This window comes from Melopsittacus undulatus, chromosome 3 (assembly GCF_012275295.1).
Source record: "Melopsittacus undulatus isolate bMelUnd1 chromosome 3, bMelUnd1.mat.Z, whole genome shotgun sequence".
NCBI classification, from domain to species: Eukaryota; Metazoa; Chordata; class Aves; order Psittaciformes; family Psittaculidae; genus Melopsittacus; species Melopsittacus undulatus.
Window position 1 is genome coordinate 19,214,078 of NC_047529.1, and position 17,394 is coordinate 19,231,471.

A 17,394-nucleotide genomic window follows, 5' to 3' on the forward strand; every position below is an offset into this window, starting at 1 on the left:
GCAGATTTTGCTGAAAAACTGATGCTGCAGGAGCTGAATTCACAATGCCCAAATTCTTTGTGTGAGGTTTCCAGATCATTGTTGGGATGGCAACCACAAGCAGGATGCTCATGATGACGGTAGGAGCTGCCTGAAGGTCTCTGTTCTTTACCAAATGGTGGCTTTATAGATACATGTAAAAAGCCCTAAGGCTCCCCAGTCCCAAATAAAGACACACACCCCTCCAGCCACAGAAAGTGTTTTGATTGCATTCAGTGTATGTTTATGGGCCAATAGGGGCCTTACCTTAGCAGGGCTGGAGGAGGAATCTCTGATGAGATGGTCTAGTTAATTAGAGTACAGTAAGGTGGGAATTCAAAGCCGTTCAGGAAAAACCTGCAACTGTCTTCCTCCTGGGCAAAAGATCTGGGCAGTAGGGTTCTAACAAGAGGGAGGCATTGCCTTCAGCTGTATATGGGGGAACACAACACTAGTTTATGTTACATGGCTGGAGAGAATCTGCCCTGCCAAGGCTTGCCTAATTCCTAAATTCTAAGTAGCCCCTTGGCCAAGAATTAAGTCCAGAGAGGTTTAATCCAGACAAATGTTTACTGCAAAACATTTGAGCAGTCCTGGGATTTACACGTACCAGGTTCCCACTGAAGATGCTAAAAGCTCAGGAGCAGGTTATGTACTTCACATGTCCTCCTCAGTGCTGGTGAGGGTCTCCATTTTTTAAACATCATTATTTTAACTAAGCTTGCTAGGGCAAGTTAATTTTGGATTGTGCCACTATGAACAGAAACGTGCCGTTCTGATGCAGCAGGTGTGCAGTGTAGATATGGGGCAATTTACTCCTGTGGCTTATTGCCATATCACAGTATTATTATCCCTTGAGAGGGAAACAATGCTGATTTATGACTTGAGTTCTTTGTTTTGATTATTTTTTCCTGCCAGGTTATTTTTAGTACAAAATTGTTCCAAATTATGTTGAGAATGGGAGAAGCTGAACTAAAATCGTGATCAGAAATGCTGCTGTTGTTAGAATGAGGGATATTTCTGTAAACAAGAGTCAGTAATATGTTGTGCTGCATAACCCTAAAGAAATCTCTAGAAAGCAATGTGCTACTTCTGTTATTTACAGACAGTCCCCAAACCAACCTGCCCTGGCATGAAGAAGTAGCTTCACTGACTGTCAGTTTTAGCAGTTGTAGGATCAGATACTTTGAAGTGAAACAGCCACTTGCAAGAAAACACACATATCTGTGTGAAGACATAAGCTGACACTTTCATTTCCCTCCTCTTCCACTGTTTTTGAAGAATATGCAATATTCAGACCATTAAATCACTTGCAGGCTTGTGATTGCTGTTCAGGACATTTTACATCTCCCTGGGCTATTTGCTTTCAGAGACAGAAACATGGTGTTTTTCAAAAATTAATTAACAAATTCACAACCTCTTTTGGGTGGCCGGGGAAACAGCAGCATGGATGAATGCTCTGCCTATATGGTTTTAACATTGAGCTGTCAGAGATACAGGTACCTGATGGTTCTTGAAGCCTAATTATGGAGCACAACTTTCTCTGTTGCCATTTGCCTGCTCCAAAGAGAAAAGTGTGTTTCCTTCTCTTTAGTGAAAGAGTGCTGTAGTAATAGCTTACAAATATTTTATCTCTGGAAGCAATTAGTTTGTTTGAAGAGCTGAGCTAACATTGGAGACATGTTTATTCTCCAAGTAGACACCCTGTGTTTGAGCTATTAAATTACTTGCTACTATTTTTAAACCAGTGTTGTGCAGTTGTGAATGCAAGTGGCTTCATCTGCTACAGAAAACACCCTAATTAACACAAGGGGAGTTAATGGAGAGGAGTTAGGAGCAGAACATTGTGCTGGGAAATCACCTTGATTCTAAACTAAATCACAACAGTGTGATGTTGCCAGGAAATCCCAAAGCCATAATGAGATGTGTTATGCTCACAGCCACTCAGTTCCCCTCCCACCAAATGCCTTCCACTGTCAGTCTCCATTCCCTGGAGCCTGCAGCCTTCTGCTCACTCCACAGCCAGGACCTTTCCATGTCCTGTGGAACAACAATGGCCGGGGCTGGGACATGACAGCCTCCACTGGCACTTCCTAACCCTTGCTATCTGTAAATCTTACTCAAAAAATGAGCTGTACAGACTAAGACCAATCTCAATTAGTGGCCTCAGCAGGATTTTATCCTCTGTTAATCATTGCCCCAGGCTCTTATAAAAGTGATTGCTCATTTGGTGGAAGCTACCATTGCAGGTGGCTGCTGGCAGGAGCCTAGGTCACAAGCACAAACAAGTTGAGCAGAGACTGAATTGAAAGCAGAAGAGCCTTGAACATGTTGGTTGACAAGAATCATAAAATGACCCAGCAATGTGCATTTGCAGCCCAGAAGCCAACCATATCCTGGGCTGCATCAAAAGAAGCGTGACCAGCAGGTCAAGGGAGGTGATCCTGCCCCTCCACTCCACTCTCATGAGATGCTACCTGCAGTAGTGCATCCAGCTCTGGGGCCCTCCACATAAGAGGGGCTTGGAGTTTTTGGAGCAAGGCCAGAGGAGGCCACAAAGATGCTCAGAGGGCTGGAGCACCTCTGCTATGGCTTGTTCAGCCTGGAGAAGACTCCAGGGAGACCTTACAGCAGCTTCCAGTGCCTAAAGGGGCCAACAAGAGATATGGAGAGGGACTTTTTACAAAGGTCTGTAGCAACAGTAGAAGGGGAAATGGCTTTAAACTGACAGAGGGGAGATTTAGTTAATATATTTGAGTGTAACTCTTCACTGTGAGGGTGGTGAGCCCCTGGAACGGTTTCTCAGAGAAGCGATGGATGAAGGCCTGGTTGAACAGGGCTTTGAGCAACCTGGTCTAGTGGAAGGTGTCCCTGCCCGTGGCAGGAATTAGGTGATCTTTCTAGTTCCTTTCAACCCAAACCGTTATTCTATGATCCTACGGTTCTATATCCCTCTGTACAGACCTCTCCTTCCATCTTTCCTTTGATCCTTCCTATGCTTGGGCTCCTACTAATCTCTTTTTGCACCATTTCTCTTGTTTGCTTTGGCATTTTGCTGAAGACAGGAAAAAGGACAGCAGATGAAAAATGGGGGTGTGGGTCCTCTGCAGTCCCTGGGCCTGCCTGGAGCTGAAAGGTGGTGTAAGTCATACAGCCCTGGTTGTTTCCTTCCTCCACTGGGGGAGTTTAGGATCCTATCACACAATGAAAGTACAAAACAGCTTCATTCCTTATAAAAGCCATATAAGTGCATAAAGCCAGTTTCTGCACAAAGTCAGAGAGAGATTTTTCCACTAAATTCAAAGGCAGGAGGATCAAGTCTGTATGAATAAAATGGGAGCTCCAGCATCAAAGGCAGGCAAAGAATGGACACAGCATGAGCTCATGGGATTGTTTACTATGTAACATGTTCTCCACATTTTTTGTACCTTTTGCTTGGATCTCATTTTCCTTTGAACTCCAAGAAACGTGCACATTTAGGCCCAAACTCATTCCCACTAAAATAAGGGAATGTTTTCTTATTAACTACAATGCAGATTAGATCAATTCTTTAATCTCATGTTTTCCTCTCGAACTCTATAATCAACCATTTTATGCTCACTTGGATGTAAAATTAACCCAGGCTAATTAGCTTTATTTCAGAATGTTCTGTATTTTAAACTACCTCGTATTGCTGGGAATACACAAGGGTCTCCTCACCCATAAGGGTGAACATAGCCCAGATCTAACTGGGGGAAATGTGCATCTCCTTTATTATGAAGATACTGGGTGAGGAGGCAGCATACACCATTTTGATAGATACTAAAGAGAGGTTACATTCACAGATACTTCTGCCCTGGGACACATCAGCAGCACAATACAGGGCATGCTCGTGAATTTGATTAAGCATCTTCAGAGGAAAAATCTGCTCAAGAAAACATTTTATACTGAAAAAAAACACCAACAAAAACACCTGTGACAACATGAACACTGCCACTATTCCAGTTACTCTCTGCCTGTTACTGTCTGCCTCAGTCCTCTCTGATCAGCAGTGTTTTCTTTGAGCACAGATATAGCATATGGTAACAGAGCTCTTCGAGCTCGCAAAATAAAGGTCTCAAAAGTAATGGGAAGTTTGTGAGTAGGTCCTCGTGATACTGGAAGGGAGACAGACGCTTTATGTAATTTACAGGAAGTGCTTTTGGCAGCTTTGTGACTACAGTTTCTATAAATATCTGTTGTAGAAAAACCACAGAGACACAAAAGAAGCTTTGTCAGAAAAATGATACACCGTCACAGGGAAATAATGTTACTCGACTTTGCAAGCACTGCACTCTGAGGCTGTTGGTGTACATGTTGAAGGAGAAGCCTACACCCTTCCAATCCTACTGGGCTAAACTTTGCTTTTCTAAAACCTGCCTGTGGCTGGATCCCTTTTACTTCATTAAGTCCTTTTGGTTCTCTACTTGGGCTGAATTAGCACTGTTTCCTTGTACTTTTTAGAATATTTTTGGTCCTGGGCAGAATTGCGGCCCCAGGCAATTTCCCAAAATTTGGACTCAAAGTTTTTTGGGGACAGGTGCTGCTCTCACAGCACCTAGCACAGCTACAGCCTTTTGACAACAGCCAAATCAATCATAAGTACTGTGAGCTTTTCTGCAATACTATTGGAAGACCCTGGTTGGCAGCTATAAGGGTTGGCTTTGATGATCTCTGAAGGTCTGTATTGAAGATTGGTTTAAGCCCCAAGCCAGACACCTGGGAAAATTTCCTTTCCTATCACAATAATGAGTCAGTGTTTGGAATGGCAGTAGCTTATTAAAGGTGAAGAAAAGATAAACACAGTACCATGTAATGACTGGGTGCACCTTCCACAATGTCAAGCAATAAACAAAGCAAACCAACTTGAAGTTTTCCTCTATAATTTCACAGCAAACTGCTGGCTGGTTTGTGCCTCCAGGACTAACACCCCACGCTGGCAGCCTGTGAGCCTTGCCTCTCCTCCCAGTATACAAAAGCTGATGCCTAAAGTCTGAACTATCCTTCAGCCACGCTGAGCTCCTTCTCTCTTCTGGCTTCTCTAGCAAGCTGTCCCTTTTTGACCATTATTCCTCTTCATCGGTGATTTCCTCCCCAGGACCAAATTTTTCTCAAAGGATCCTCTTAACTACAGTTCCTTCTTTCTCTGTTTTAATATGTACTTTCATGGACTAAAGCTACAAGCAATGTGAGAGATCAGACAGACCAGTCACTTCAGGCCTGTTTTGGCTCAGTTGATTTGCTCAAGTTTTTCTTATGCTATACTAACTGTGTAATTTCTTTCTTTCACAGGCCTGGGATTTTGTTTTTTGTTTTGTTTTGTGAGCTTTTTTACCATATATGCTCCATATATGAAAAACTTAAATGAAAATACAGTATCTTTCAGATGCCTGCCTCAAACATGACTGTTAACCTATTCCTCTAGATCCCTTCCCTGCTACCAGATTCCAGCTGTTAGCTCCCTTCTTCCGAGCAGCCTCCTCTTAATGATTTCTGGATGGGGTTCCCCTTCTCCCTTAGAACTCAGTCATTAGGCTTACAGCTCAAAGGTTTAGGTCAGATGCCTCTGATACAGAGAGTACATACGAGGCAAGTTTCCTCCTGAACACTTGTGCTCATTTGCTGGAAAAGACATTTGTTTGCCTGACCTGTGTGTGATGTATTGCCTACAACTCCTTATCAGCCTTCTCCTCTCTCTAACTTCAGGCTCCTGTCTTTTCATCTTCTCTCAGGTTTACTTCTGTGTCTGGAGCTAATTTGTCTTCCCATGCCACGGACTTCCTACTCTCCTGCTCTGGTATTGCCCTTCTGCTGCTTTGATCAGACTGGGCTCTGGTGTCTGAACTGTCTTAAATTGGCTGTGGAAGTTACTGTATGAAACCTAGGTGATTTATAAAATAACAAATTAGGCAGGCAAAACCAGAGGCAACTAAAATATCTTTGTGACTGTTATAATTGCTTTAGGGAAATGATTTGAGTTTTTTAAGGCAACAGGTATATAGCTAGTGCTCCAGAAACAAGTACAACAGAATCATAGAATGGTTTGGGTTGTAAGGGACCTTAAAGATCATGTAGTTACAATCCTCATCTTAAAGCCTATTACAAAGAAGATTATCAGCATCCTCTACAAACAAGCAAGATATACAGAACAAACCTGTGGATTAAATAACATCTCTTTTGCAAATGGCCTTACAGACTTAAATAAAATTAATAAGTAATTTAAACAAGAATAAATAGTCTGTGTGGAGGTGAGGACGAGGAGAAAAAGTGGTGCAGGCCAAGGGAGAATAAGCTCTGTTAAAAAACCCCCAACAAATACACATGAAAGGAGATAAAGTAGAGGAATAGGAGATGGTGAACTGCATAGGACAGTGCTGTTGTACTTACAAAAATAAGTAAATGGAAAGAAAAAGGATATTATGTTCTAAGGCAAGAAGTTACCATGTAAAAATGATGTCATGCCTCTTGTTTTTTTTCTGTCTCACTCTCTGAAAATACAGCATGGGAGTACAGAAGAATGAGATTACTATGTCGCATTCTTTATCATGCCTAATGGAAGTTACAACACTGTTATCACATGTAGCCATGACATCCTACTACAGCTTTCTTCAAGGACCTTCAAGAGCAAAACTGCAGAGCTTCCTTCAGTTAAACACATTTGGTGTCCGCTGTCTTTGGTAGAGGTGAAATTCAACCTTGTGCATATTTTATGCGCCTCATAATAATAACCACTCATTCACTGCAGAAGAGGCATTCTATTGCCCTCCTATGACACTTCTTTGGGATTGCAGCTGGAAGATGTATCACTCAAGCTTCCCTTTGTTTCCTCCCTAGAACTAGATGCTTGTGACAGATGCTGGATTGACAGCCCCACAGAAACAGATACTCCAGGCTGCCAGCTTGCACAAGTGGTGACAGTTCAAGCATGTGGCTTCTGTATGGCACCTCTCACTTTGCTGCTAGACTATGCAGGTTAATCAGCAGCTGTCAGATAGAACTGTTTAAGCACTTCTGGGCTGGAGTGGTAACTCACCTGGTTCATGTTTGGGAGCACAGCCAAAGCTGATACAAGATTTCAGCTCTTCATTTCAGTCTTCTTTTTCTTTTTTTTTTTTTTTTTTTTTTAGGGAAGGAAAGATAGCTTCATTCCTTATTACTGTAAGTCTGCACCTCTGCCCATCCCTTTAGGTATGCCCTTCTGCAGTCTGAAGACTGTTCACACTGAAAAAAGAGAGACACGGAGTACAAATGGGACCATGATAACCCACAGGAGAGAGCAGAACTACCTAGCTCACTGTGATACTAATCCTGACTCCTGTCATCAGTACACAGACTCTATGATGCTAAGACTGCTCTGGCATCTGTGTGCTGTTTTGCAGTCACTCCTGGATACTTTGACATCTGGATGTCAAAGGCAAAATGTTAATAATGAAGTTCATGCCCTACAAAGCACTGTACCAGCCTTTAAACGTATATAGGTGCCTTTGCACTTTGCTTCCCATGGAATGGTAAGAACTTGACTCTTGTCTATAGAATTTTTGAAAAATAAATATATAGGCTGAGAGAGTTGGGGTTCTCAGCCTGAAGAAGACAAGGCTCTGAGGAGACTTTATAGCAGCCTACTGGTATGTAAATGGGCTGACAAGAAAGCTGGAGAGGGACTTTTAACAAAGGAATATAGTGACAGAACGAGGGGGAATGGTTCAAGATGAAAGAGGCAGACTTAGATTAGACATTAGGAAGAAATGCTTTTCGGTGAGGGACTGTACAGGTTGCCCAGAGAAGCTGTGGCTGCCCCATCTCTAGCAGTGTTCAAGGCCAGGTTGGACAGGGCTTTGAGCAACCTGGTCTAGTGGAAGGTGTCCCTGCCTGTGGCAGGGGGTTGGAACCAGATGAGCTTTAATGTCCCTTCCAATGCAAACCACTCTATGATTCTATAATATGTGTATATGCACATACAGTACATGTACGCATACACACAAAGATACATTATATACATGTGTGCATGTATATACATGACCTTAGGAAGTAATACGACAAAATCCTTTTTCCTGCTAGTAAAGCAAATAGCATAATAATAACCCATTACATAAAATGAGCAAGATTCATCCTGGGAACCTTTAATGTAACTTCTCTCCAAAGTCATCTGAATGTTGTTTCAGAATATCATGGCTATGCTGTGCAGTAATATATCCTTTCTGAATCCCAGTCTAAGCACAACTACCACCATATTGCATCCACCAATTCTCAGCAGTGCTGCTTGTAAACTGTAGTCATTTCCTCTCCCTCAGATATGCATTTACAGAGAGCAAATACCCCCTTCTCAGTCTTTGTTTTGTGAGACTAAACAAGCTCTTTTAGACTGCTCACACTCCAATGTGGTTCAAATGGACCTTTTCCAGACCTATTCCAAGTTGAGTTTACTTTTCTTGAATGGCTTTGCATTCCTTTTTCAAGAGTAGGTCTTACGAGTTAAATAATGGCACCAGCATAAAGGAAACATCTCTCCCGATAAACTGAAGAAACACATTTGTCATTTTTATGGCTACATCATGTTAGTGAGTATACTCTGATTTTTCTCTTCAACACTTTTCTTTTAGAACAACTCCTCACCATTGGCTTAAATACAGGACCAGTACAGGACCTTGCAGTTTGAATGGTTATCTTTCACCCCAACAGGCTCAAAAATAGTAAGAGCATAACTGGATTAGACCAGTATTTTATTACTTTCCACTTCAAGACTTCCTCTTTAAGCAGCTGTGTCTAGGTCTTGTCTCACTTTTTTGAGCATATGAAGCAATCTCCAGAAACTCGAACTAAATTGCCCAAAAGGCACGACTGATGTTGTTTGCAAGGGAAACATTTTACTAGTTGAATGTAAATGGGAAAATAATACAGACATACTGTAAGAGGAGTATGTATCCAAATAATCCATCCATCACTTTATCAAAATTTAGCCATCAAAGTCTATGCTAGTTGTATGGATTCCTTCTACAGCCACCAGAAAGATGCTGGCATCTCTCCAGGGTTTTTATTACTCATATCTTAGGCAGTTATTTTAGGATCTGATGAACTGTTTCCAATCAGTGCCTGCTTTTTTCTTTCCAAAGATTATCAAATGAATCTGCATCAGCAGAGTAACTGAATCACGCAGCTAAAGTTGGGTGAAATGAGTTTCACTGCTTATCTTAAAATTCAGAAGAATATTCCAGTCAATGACTGAAATGTCTGGGTACATGAACTGTATCATGCTGCATTTTCTAGAATTACATTAGCTTTTTTCTCAATATTATAACACGGGTGAATTTCATGCATGGATATTCCTGCATTCCTTTTGGCCACTAGCTCTAGAGTAACAAAATATTCCAGTGTAACACAGGAATAGAGCTAATCAGCAAGAATTAAAAACGCTGAGGCTTTGGCACTTGGATTTTTCATGCACTGAGAAGAAAATGGATCAGTCACCTGGGGTGTCAGAGACCTGTTTAAAAGGACTAAACTCACTGAATCTGGTCATTACTGACATGCCTTGATACAAATATAAACACTGAAAGAAAAACATAGGATATTTAAACCACTTTTTGTTTCCAGAAGCAAGCGTTTTCTGGAACATTCATTGAAAGAATTATTGTATTTTCAAATTGTAACAAGAATAAGCTTTGGAATTTTGATTTCCCATGAGAGATTTGTGATTAATTGGTGTAGAAAATGGCTGAGATGGGAAACTGCCTCTGACCAATCCAATGTTACCATCTGTCGTTATATCAGACTGATCCTGTTTTCCAAGTGCTCTCTTGGAAAAAAAAGTATGGTCTTTTAACAGACCGGTGTGTCTAAACAAAACTATTGGTTTTGCTCTTGCTTGTGACAAAAGGTCATGAAGAGAGACTGGGAGTTCCTGAGTACAGCAGGAACTCTGGAACAATTATAAACTGGAATTTCTAAAAAGGAAAGAATTTGATGTGAAAGGCCAAGTAATAAGGATTAATTATATTCAAGAAGGGATACTGACATTTCAAGTAGACTGGGATAGAAATAACACAGATGGAGAAGTGAAAAAGAATAGAAAACATCATGTCTGCACTGTTCTCTGAGTGGGTGTTTCGGGGAAAGTGCCTACTTTTGGTAGGAAAAGTATGAATTATCCATGCTCATGTCTATGGTTAATTAAGTCATGCAGCAGCTGATTAGATAGCTAAATGTTGCTTCCTTAGAAAAACACTCAGGTTTGTGAGTGTATTTGGTGATATCCGTTTGGCAACACAGATACCATTGCTGGAGCACACACTTCCCTTTTCTGTCACACATCCCTTCTGTGCACTTTCAGGTGGGCAAATGCAAGTCCAAACTATGCAACAAACTATTCTGGGTAATTAATCTGTAATGCTTTCCTCTGACTGCACGCTAAAAGCCTACAATTCTTTGCACCTTAATCTGGAAAAGTAGAAATAAACTCAGCTCACTGCCCCAACTAAAATGGAAACTGAAAAACATTTTACTTGTTGAGACACAAATCCAACTTTCTGTTTGTCTCTCAAACTTCATTATCTCTGTAAGCAGAATAAAAGCTGCTTTTCCTACTTGAGGCTGAAATGTTGATAACTGTAAAAAGGGGAAATAGAGTAAAAATTTCCATTTGTAGTCAGTGAATGAAACAGGAAACTCATCTTCTGCTGTTTTTGTGGGAATATGTTTTGGTAAAATGAATAATCCCCAATACTTTATCTTCTTTAAAGATAAAGGAGGGAAAATATAAAGCTGTCAGGTGCTTCTGAAATGCTCAGCCTGTTGTTAGGCTGAACTTGCTGTCTGTCTAGAAAACCTAATGTGCATTGCTGGCAGCAGGAATCAATGCCCCGAGGGAGAGGATATACAAGCCTGCAGGAATGTAGATAAATATCTAAGTTCTTACTCTGCAGGACAACAACAAAAAAATAATCAGTGAAAGCCTCAAAGCTCTGCCAAGAGGCCCTTCTTCACAGTCATGAGTACCTTAGTAAGATGAGAGCTAACACTTCTAACAGAAAATATTTCATATTTATTAGAGCCAATCAAAATTCTGACTTCTTTTGCAACCAAAATTGACCAAGTTTGGTTTGTCTGCGGGTGAGAGGGAGAAATGTGTGTCCTTTCTTGATCTGGGCAATATTTTCTCTGCAGTAATGCCTAATGGTTTTGTCAGTTGTAATTTCCTTGATAACTTTCAGAATTGAAAATGTAGGAAACAAACTTTCTTGTGAAGTTTAGTAGCTTGCTGGAAATAGTTAGACATCTTAGAGGAGCATCGACAGAGTATGGCAACACATCCTATTGTTCAGTTAGCATAACTGAGGGTTAGAGTGTGTAATTGTCAGGAGAAGTAATATTTTATTATAGAATTTTCTAAACAGTGGGTATTTGGTCAACACTGGTCATTCCACAGATGTACAGACTGCCCCTTGGGAATGCTATTTATAAACTCAAAAGCGGCTGAGCAGCACTCACAAAAAGGCTGCCAGTTTCAAGAAAATTAATGACAATCTCACATTGTTTGGGAACGAAGAGACAAGAGGCATTGTGTTAAGCTTAAAGCATGAAGTGATAGACAAGTGTGTTTGCACTCCTTTGTCTCGACCTCTCTAAGGTTGTGATATTGATGAAAATGCACTACTCACTGCGTGTCAGCTTAGAAAAATTACTACAGGAAAATGTAAACATACAGATAACTCCATATCCCTTTCTCCAAAAGGCTTTAAGAATCCCCTGTCACAGATCACTACAAAGAATATTGTGCCTTCATGTCATAGGGCTTGCAGCATGTGGCTTTGCTGTACTTTCATTAAAAAAAGTCCAACACCACAATAAACCCACAAAAAGCCCCCAAGGCAATCATACTCAAAATAGTTCCCTGAGTGCACGTAACACATGCATAGTTTCTGCACCTGGGCAGTCTTTTTGGTGATAGACTGTTTTTATTTGAAATTCTTAAAGTTATAGTTGAACACAGTTTAAGTACAAGCCCAAACTGCTCTGAAGACTTGACAGTTCCCCAATTTAAAAGTTTCCTGCTGGATCTGGTAGGTGAACTGACTGAGCAAAACCATCAGATGAGCACTAGAACTAGTGAGAGCCAGAAACAGAAGTTCAGTGTCAAAGTGTGACACTTCCCAATTGCTGTGACAGTGACCCAGCTGCTTTTGGCACCACACTTACAGCACAAAGGGGCTGTACAGGTATCGGTGACTGCACTTACAGCTGACACCATGGACTTAGCTGTGGCACAGAAATGCACCCTAATATATAATGCATGTGCATTACAATGATTGAAGTATTCATGATGATGTATCAAATGCTTTAATAAAACTTACTACCTTTTGAGCAAATTGTGTTTTTACTTGATTACATTTTGGACTACATTGCTGTTACTGATGGAGTGAGGGGAAAATTACATTGCTAATACTGTACATTTTTTTGTGTAGTCGTCTGTGCAAAGAAAAGGCTTTTTATCCCCCTCCCGGAGCATGTGTGAGAACTGTTACAACAACAAGCCATTTTTCCGTTACTCTTATTTTGGTAAGACAAAATGGCTGAAGGCTACAGCTGTTGATTTATTTAGCCCATTGGACCCTGAAGATGAGATTTCTTTGTGCTAGATGTTAATATAAGGAAATCCCAAATTGGTTGCCAAAGTGACTTAATACAAATGCAAAATACCAAATGTACCTAAAAGGGAAGCAGGGAGGTGACTGCTTATTACAAACAAGAAAAAAAAAAACACCAAATCAATTATGTTACTGAAAAGTACAATTTGCTTTTTCTTTTGCTTCTTCTTAACTAGTGTGATGTACTACAACCAAGCTGTGGTGATGAAAACTCCCCTATATTTAAATCAAATAGAGTATCTTTAAAACTACATGTATGGTTACACAGATGGTTATACCGTTAATGACGACATGAAATGGTTTTTATCAGCAAAATGCGGATGAAGCTTCTCCACAAACTCCCTGCTGTTTGCAGCTTTGAATTAATTAGTTGTAAGAGCTCAGTATAAACAAATTGAATCATCAGAAGAGATGCCAAAGAATAAACATAATAGCTGCCATCAGGGTAGGTAACTATGCTTTCAGGCTACAGTTATAATGGCCTTATGGCAGCAACATGATTAATTGTTCCCTATACTTAGCCTTAATTTCTGATACCTCTCCTCCAATTCTTTTCTTTCACGATTCAACAGTTACAAGTACTTTATTTCATCCCTGTGCAACAGAAGTGACATTTCTAATACTTCAATCAGGGCTTTAAAAGTATTTAGTACTGGACAAACTGTCACCTACAATAATGTTTTAATCATCACTGGGTCCCATGGTTTTATACAACAAAATGGGGTCACAGAACTGAAATTTGTCCTGGCTTCCTGCCTTGTGCTCAGCCCAGCAAAAAGGAGTAAGGCCTAAGAGTTTCTGGCATTAGGCAAAGGAATAAGGCAAGGGAAAAAAACAGGACATACTAGTCAAGGCTAGAATTATGAGAAAAGAATGAGATTGATTAGAAGTTGATACTAATTGAGGAAATAAATAGATCAGGGTGGTTAAATTTGAAACAAAGGACAAAGGAATTTGTTTCCACTAGCTCATTTTCCTCAATCTTTTCAACCAAGAACTTAACCAATAAACAACAATTTTTGTGGTGTTGCCACAATTTCCAGGTAAAGGGAAATAAAATCAGGATAAACTTCCAGTGTCCATATTATTTCCCTCATTTTAGCTGCTTGCTTTCTCGATGGATAAGAATGCAAGTGTAGTTAGTTTACAAAGCCATTTTCAATTATTTTGCAGACTAGCTCCTAAGTTCTCATAAATCATCACTGACCCACACTCCCCAGTTTGAAAAACAGGGCACTAGTGTATGACCCTTTCAATAGCCTTAAAAGTGGCCCCTCTAAGTATCATCAGCTGTCTGTAGTGACGCAGTATCTCATCCTCCTCTAGCAAAAACCTGTGAGAAAGACTATGACTGCTGCACTTGACCTGGATGGAGGGAGCTGTGCTGTATTTGCAAAGCTTCTGGCCCTGCATAGCTGTTAAGGTGCTGCGTAACATAGTGCCTGTATGGGGACAGGAAGAAAAGAAAGCCAAAGTTGCTTTTGATTCTTAAAATACTTCAGCCTCCATCTTCCCAAACAATTAAAAGAAATAACAGGATTAAATGTTAGTGTGCAAGCTCAACTTGCCCCCTTCTTGAAAATCTACATTTTGATACAGTTTTTACTTACACAACCGCTCTTCCTACATTTTCTCTCTAACTCATTCTGTGGAATAAACAGATTCACTCTCCACTACGCAAGTGAAGGGAAAAGCACTGTGTGTGCTGAACAAATATTTTCCCACACTTTGTGTTTCTTTTAAAAGGAAATGTGTTTGCTGCTTCCTCAAACCAGCAGAGGGAGTTTTCTCATCCTTTAACTTCAGAAACTTAATATTTTAACTTCGAGTTACAAATCTGTCTTTTTCTTTTTTCGCAATGCTATGTTACCTGGTAGGAACTGCTACTGAAAACAAAAGGTAAAATTTTACGGCCAAGACTGTTTAACTCCGTAGTGCTGGAGGGCTGTATGTTTCCAGACGATTTTTACAGATATTATTGTGTAAGAAGTTGTTGTGAAAAATGCAATAGGGTATTAAAAGCATGAAAAGTTGACTCATTTGGAGTGTTCGAGAGCAAACTATTTGGCAAAAGGGGAATGTACAATTATTGCACTACATGTGCCACTCAACGGTGCACGAAATCATAACTTGGTAAAAAAAAGAGTCAGTTCCTTTATTATCTGTGCACTATGGAGAACTTTTGAAAGTTCTGGGTTTAGGTTTCTTTATTTAGAAGTAACAGAGTAATTTTAAGACTACAACAGTCACAAAAAAGTTCAAGGGAAATGCTCACTGTGGCACTACTAGGAAGGGAGTTAATAATTATTCCTTTTTTCTTTTTTTGTGTGTGTGTGAGAAAAAAATAAAAAGCATCTCCAGAAGTGACAAACTTATGATATGCTATAACACTATACAGAAGGCTCTCTACAATGATCTATCTTCTAAATAAAATGATAGCAGTTACTGATGTTAGCAGCAAATATTTTCTGTGCACGTGTCACAACTCTTCTCTCAAAATCAATCCAGAAATTCAGATATTCCATTAAGCTCAATCATAATGCATTTGAAATGATAATCTTTCATTTTTAAGTTTTGTTGAAAAATTCCACACCAAGGGAAAATGATCACTCTGCAGAACCTAACTGGATTTGAAGACACCTCGAAACAAACATGCACTTCTATAGAATTATGGAATGTTGGATTTGGAAAGGACCTGACAGATTATTCAGTTCCAATCCCCCTGCTATGGGCAGGGATGCCTTCCACTAGACCAGGTTGCTCAAAGCCCCGTCCAACCTGCCAGGGATGGGGCAGCCACAGCTTCTCTGGGCAACCTGTGCCAGTGCCTCACCACCCTCACAGGGAAGAATCTCTTCCTTACAATTCTAGAGAGTCAGAGTATTGATGCTCTACATTCTGCTTGAACTAAAAGACACGACGAAATAAAAAGCAAGATCTGTAGTTCCCTGTATCCCTATCAGTATAACAGCTAGGTTATGTTTTCAAAGAGCCAGATGAACACAAATTATTGCATAACATCCAAGTGAAAATGGCTAAATAAATGTTTCCAGCTTTTACTAAAGTGGAAAGCGAAGAAGGAACTCATTGTAGGTGATTCAGAAGGTAATTACTAGTAAATAAGCATTTAGCACATGACATCAGACATAGAGCATATGGAAAAGAAATAAAGTAGTCACATGGCTAAACAGTTGAGCCACAAGTTAATATTTAATAGCCTAGCCAAGACATATTTATATGTATTATAATGGTCAACTAGTATAAGAATGCTAAAACAGGTTCCTGTGCTGCTCTGAGATACACAGCCAATTCAGTGCTACATAACTCTTGGATCAAAGCCCTAAAGAAGACACAGACAAAAGAGAAAATTGTACAGGGCTGCAGACAGCAGCATTACAGCCAGTCATCCAGAGGAAAAAGCACTTTTGGGCTCCCTCAGGAACCATCCCATTTCTGCCTCACTGGTTACTCAAACAAAGAGGAAGGCTAAGGCAGAGGACTGGCTATATGCTGGTGCACTATCACCACAGCAGATATGCTTTAAATACAATTCAGATTTCGTACTCAGACTGCTGAGAAGCTTTGAGTCAGCCCTGGCCACAGTCAGCAAGATATGTAAAAACAAAAAAGAGAATTTGAGAGCACCAGTGTCTTATTAGTCCTCAGCATAGGAACCGAGAACCAGTGCTTTGCTCTCCAGCATGTTCCAGATTGAAGAGAACAGAGGCAGCTTTATGTCAGCATCAGAGCTCATCCAATGGTAGCAATGATGCTCAAATGAACATTTTGTAGTCAACTAATGTGCTCTGAAATGATCTTTTGCCCTAGTCCAGACTAACTTCCTGAAAGGCTACTTGATGCTCCTTCAACCCTCTGTAAAGGTGTGCACTATCAATATTTTGTTTCTCACCTCTTTTTCATGCATACTTAGCCTTGTGGCAGGGTTTAAAAGGATATAATTTGCTGCATAAAGTCAAATTTATAATTCCTCTCATCCTTTATCCTTTTTTTTTTCCAGCATGTAGGTCTTCAGAGGAAGTGGAAAAAAATATAGGGAAGACAGATAATTATTTTGTTGGGAGTGACTTCAAACCCCAAGGATGTTCCCTTTCTGTCCCAAATTTCCCCTTGCTATTAACTATTGTAAATCTGGGGCTGCAGGGAAGTTGTATTTTTATTAAATTCTCCTTTAAAGGGCAGTATCATGGTGCCATTTATCAGTGAAAAATACTATACCTGTGCCAAGGAAATTCTAAGTACTACTTGTACAGTTCTGCTGTATGAAAATATGGAAGCAGAGTCTGCCTCAAAGTACAGTGGAAATAAAATATCATACTATAAAATATACAACACCTTGTATGCTTGTTTACTCCCTCAGACTCGACATTTTGTCTTCAGTACTCATTGCCTGACTCATTTTCTATGTCTTGAGAAAGATGCTAACTAAAAGCTGACTCCTGGAAATACTTGACATTCTTTTTAGGCTAATTTTGTCCTGAGCTTGGCTGCAATGGTTCATTTTGAACCACTCATAAAAGGATGTCTGCAGCAGGGAAAGCAGAGTATTTTCATTTCAGAGAGTTCTGCTGCGTTACATTCCGTGATTTTCATCAAACCCAGACCATGTTTACTTGTCCTTTTGGCCTCGGGGTCACTGTTTTGTCTTGAAATCAGTTTAGTTCTAAGTAGTCGTTTCCACTCATTCCCGTTTCCCACA